This window comes from Phyllobates terribilis, unplaced genomic scaffold (assembly GCF_046119375.1).
Source record: "Phyllobates terribilis strain yellow unplaced genomic scaffold, ASM4611937v1 Scaffold_14__1_contigs__length_39327217, whole genome shotgun sequence".
In the NCBI taxonomy this organism is placed as follows: Eukaryota; Metazoa; Chordata; class Amphibia; order Anura; family Dendrobatidae; genus Phyllobates; species Phyllobates terribilis.
The window spans coordinates 21,636,647-21,641,712 of record NW_027362774.1 but is presented as its reverse complement, the minus strand read 5'-3'; the positions used below and the strand labels follow the sequence as shown (position 1 = coordinate 21,641,712).

Below are 5,066 nucleotides of genomic sequence, written 5' to 3'. Positions count from 1 at the left end.
GGTTATGGGGGCCCTATCCGGATGATAATGGGGGTACTGTGCCTGACACAGGTTATGGGGGCCCTATCTGGATGATAATGGGGGTACTGTGCCTGACACAGGTTATGGGGGCCTCTCCGGATGATAATGGGGGTGCTATGCCTGACACAGGTTATGGGGGCCCTATCCGGATGATAATGGGGGTACTGTGCCTGACACAGGTTATGGGGGCCCTATCCGGATGATAATGGGGGTACTGTGCCTGACACAGGTTATGGGGGCCCTATCCGGATGATAATGGGGGTACTGTGCCTGACACAGGTTATGGGGGCCCTATCCGGATGATAATGGGGGTACTGTGTCTGACACAGGTTATGGGGGCCTCTCCGGATGATAATGGGGGTACTGTGTCTGACACAGGTTATGGGGGCCTCTCTGGATAATAATGGGGGTACTGAGGCTTAATGGACGTCAGTGACACAGGCTGCGGCTTTTTATCACATCACTCGCACTGGGGGCCTCACAGCTCCTCCTGCTCAAGGAGGCAAAATACCAAGATTATAGAAGAAAAACGGCAACAAATCCGGCAAGTTTTCATCTCCTCATGACGTCGCACGCAGCCATTTCCGCTTCTGCCGCCAGATGGCGCGCTAGACCTACAATTTCTATGGATAAACGATAGCGTGCCGACGGCGCTAGATGGCGATACTCACAGTAATAATTCCTACAACTACAATATAAAAATATATGACGTGATGTTTACATGACGTCACAGATTATTTTGATTATTTACATGAAGGAAAACTCGTCGCTAAGACCCTTCTCTGCACAGAGATGGCAGACACAGGCAAAGTGCATGATGAATGTGGATTTTTCGCCCATGGGATAAAATAAGTGTACATAATGACTCATCCCCGGGTGGAAATGATCGTACTATATGGGGTGGAGCGCTATATGGCCACTTTGATTAATAAAGAGACGAACAATGAATATTAAAAGCAGAAAAACGGAGGGTGAAAGGATCGAAAAAACAAAAGGCACCGCTGGGATTCGAACCCAGGATCTCCTGTTTACTAGACAGGCGCTTTAACCAACTAAGCCACGGCGCCGCACGGAGGTTCAGGCTCAAAACAGGAACCCTCAGCTAGAGACAGAGGCGCAGAACAGGGAAAACACTTGTGATTTATTATTTTAATCATTTTCATTGCTCTTTCTTTCTTCTACTCTTCTTTTTTATCTAATTCAGTCATTATTATTTTCATTATATTATTTATAATAATGCCCCCTCTGTGCCCCTACACAGTAATTATGCCCCCTCTGTGCCTCTACACAGTAATAATGCCCCCTGTGCCCCTACACAGTAATAATGCCCCTCTGTGCCCCTACACAGTAATAATGCCCCCTCTGTGCCTCTACGCAGTAATAATGCCCCCTGTGCCCCTACACAGTAATAATGCCCCCTGTGCCCCTACACAGTAATAATGCCCCCTCTGTGCCCCTACACAGTAATTATGCCCCCTCTGTGCCTCTACACAGTAATAATGCCCCCTCTGTGCCTCCACACAGTAATAATGCCCCCTGTGCCCCTACACAGTAATAATGCCCCCTGTGCCCCTACACAGTAATAATGCCCCCTCTGTGCCTCTACACAGTAATAATGCTCCCTGTGCCCCTACACAGTAATAATGCCCCCTCTGTGCCTCTACACAGTAATAATGCCCCCTGTGCCTCTACACAGTAATAATGCCCCCTCTGTGCCTCTACACAGTAATAATGCCCCCTGTGCCCCTACACAGTAATAATGCCCCCTGTGCCCCTACACAGTAATAATGCCCCCTCTGTGCCTCTACACAGTAATAATGCTCCCTGTGCCCCTACACAGTAATAATGCCCCCTCTGTGCCTCTACACAGTAATTATGCCCCCTGTGCCCCTACACAGTAATAATGCCCCCTCTGTGCCTCTACACAGTAATTATGCCCCCTGTACCTCTACACAGTAATAATGCCCCCTCTGTGCCTCTACACAGTAATTATGCCCCCTGTGCCTCTACACAGTAATAATGCCCCCTCTGTGCCTCTACACAGTAATTATGCCCCCTGTACCTCTACACAGTAATAATGCCCCCTCTGTGCCTCTACACAGTAATAATGCCCCCTCTGTGCCTCTACACAGTAATAATGCCCCCTGTGCCCCTACACAGTAATAATGCCCCCTGTGCCTCTACACAGTAATAATGCCCCCTCTGTGCCTCTACACAGTAATAATGCCCCCTGTGCCCCTACACAGTAATAATGCCCCCTCTGTGCCTCTACACAGTAATAATGCCCCCTGTGCCTCTACACAGTAATAATGCTCCCTGTGCCTCTACACAGTAATAATGCCCCCTCTGTGCCTCTACGCAGTAATAATGCCCCCTGTGCCTCTACACAGTAATAATGCCCCCTCTGTGCCTCTACACAGTAATAATGCCCCCTCTGTGCCTCTACACAGTAATAATGCCCCCTGTGCCTCTACACAGTAATAATGCCCCCTCTGTGCCTCTACACAGTAATATTGCCCCCTGTGCCCCTACACAGTAATAATGCCCCTCTGTGCCTCTACACAGTAATAATGCCCCCTGTGCCCCTACACAGTAATAATGCCCCCTCTGTGCCTCTACACAGTAATTATGCCCCCTGTGCCCCTACACAGTAATAATGCCCCCTGTGCCTCTACACAGTAATAATGCCCCCTCTGTGCCTCTACACAGTAATAATGCCCTCTGTGCCTCTACACACTAATAATGCCCCCTGTGCCTCTGCACAGTAATAATGCCCCCTGTGCCTCTACACAGTAATAATGCCCCTGTGCCTCTACACAGTAATAATGCCCCCTCTGTGCCTCTACACAGTAATAATGCCCCCTGTGCCTCTACACAGTAATAATGCCCCCTGTGCCTCTACACAGTAATAATGCCCCCTCTGTGCCTCTACACAGTAATAATGCCCCCTGTGCCTCTACACAGTAATAATGCCCCCTCTGTGCCTCTACACAGTAATAATGCCCCCTGTGCCTCTACACAGTAATAATGCCCCCTGTGCCTCTACAGAGTAATAATGCTCCCTCTGTGCCTCTACACAGTAATAATGCCCCCTGTGCCTCTACACAGTAATAATGCCCCTCTGTGCCTCTACACAGTAATAATGCCCCCTCTGTGCCTCTACACAGTAATAATGCCCCCTCTGTGCCTCTACACAGTAATAATGCCCCCTGTGCCTCTACACAGTAATAATGCCCCCTCTGTGCCTCTACACAGTAATATTGCCCCCTGTGCCCCTACACAGTAATAATGCCCCTCTGTGCCTCTACACAGTAATAATGCCCCCTGTGCCCCTACACAGTAATAATGCCCCCTCTGTGCCTCTACACAGTAATAATGCCCCCTGTGCCTCTACACAGTAATAATGCCCCCTCTGTGCCTCTACACAGTAATAATGCCCTCTGTGCCTCTACACACTAATAATGCCCCCTGTGCCTCTGCACAGTAATAATGCCCCCTGTGCCTCTACACAGTAATAATGCCCCTGTGCCTCTACACAGTAATAATGCCCCCTCTGTGCCTCTACACAGTAATAATGCCCCCTGTGCCTCTACACAGTAATAATGCCCCCTGTGCCTCTACACAGTAATAATGCCCCCTCTGTGCCTCTACACAGTAATAATGCCCCCTGTGCCTCTACACAGTAATAATGCCCCCTGTGCCTCTGCACAGTAATAATGCCCCCTGTGCCTCTACACAGTAATAATGCCCCCTGTGCCTCTACACAGTAATAATGCCCCCTCTGTGCCTCTACACAGTAATAATGCCCCCTGTGCCCCTACACAGTAATTATGCCCCCTGTGCCTCTGCACAGTAATAATGCCCCCTGTGCCTCTACACAGTAATAATGCCCTCTGTGCCCCTACACAGTAATAATGCCCCCTGTGCCCCTACACAGTAATAATGCCCCCTCTGTGCCTCTACACAGTAATAATGCCCCCTGTGCCTCTACACAGTAATAATGCTCCCTGTGCCTCTACACAGTAATAATGCCCCCTCTGTGCCTCTACGCAGTAATAATGCCCCCTGTGCCTCTACACAGTAATAATGCCCCCTCTGTGCCTCTACACAGTAATAATGCCCCCTCTGTGCCTCTACACAGTAATAATGCCCCCTGTGCCTCTACACAGTAATAATGCCCCCTCTGTGCCTCTACACAGTAATATTGCCCCCTGTGCCCCTACACAGTAATAATGCCCCTCTGTGCCTCTACACAGTAATAATGCCCCCTGTGCCCCTACACAGTAATAATGCCCCCTCTGTGCCTCTACACAGTAATTATGCCCCCTGTGCCCCTACACAGTAATAATGCCCCCTGTGCCTCTACACAGTAATAATGCCCCCTCTGTGCCTCTACACAGTAATAATGCCCTCTGTGCCTCTACACACTAATAATGCCCCCTGTGCCTCTGCACAGTAAGAATGCCCCCTGTGCCTCTACACAGTAATAATGCCCCTGTGCCTCTACACAGTAATAATGCCCCCTCTGTGCCTCTACACAGTAATAATGCCCCCTGTGCCTCTACACAGTAATAATGCCCCCTGTGCCTCTACACAGTAATAATGCCCCCTCTGTGCCTCTACACAGTAATAATGCCCCCTGTGCCTCTACACAGTAATAATGCCCCCTCTGTGCCTCTACACAGTAATAATGCCCCCTGTGCCTCTACACAGTAATAATGCCCCCTGTGCCTCTACACAGTAATAATGCTCCCTCTGTGCCTCTACACAGTAATAATGCCCCCTGTGCCTCTACACAGTAATAATGCCCCTCTGTGCCTCTACACAGTAATAATGCCCCCTGTGCCTCTACACAGTAATAATGCCCCCTCTGTGCCTCTACACAGTAATAATGCCCCCTGTGCCTCTACACAGTAATAATGCCCCCTCTGTGCCTCTACACAGTAATAATGCCCCCTGTGCCTCTACACAGTAATAATGCCCCCTGTGCCTCTACACAGTAATAATGCCCCCTGTGCCTCTAAACAGTAATAATGCCCCCTCTG

At 49.7% G+C, this 5,066-nt stretch overlaps 1 non-coding gene across 1 annotated transcript; it reads right to left on the bottom strand.

Annotated features, from left to right (window-relative positions):
• Window positions 1-1,014: 1,014 nt before the first annotated feature.
• TRNAT-AGU (transfer RNA threonine (anticodon AGU)) lies at window positions 1,015-1,088 on the bottom strand. The gene has a single exon. It is a non-coding gene; the product is annotated as a tRNA-Thr (tRNA).
• Between the last annotated feature and the right edge of the window lie 3,978 nt (window positions 1,089-5,066).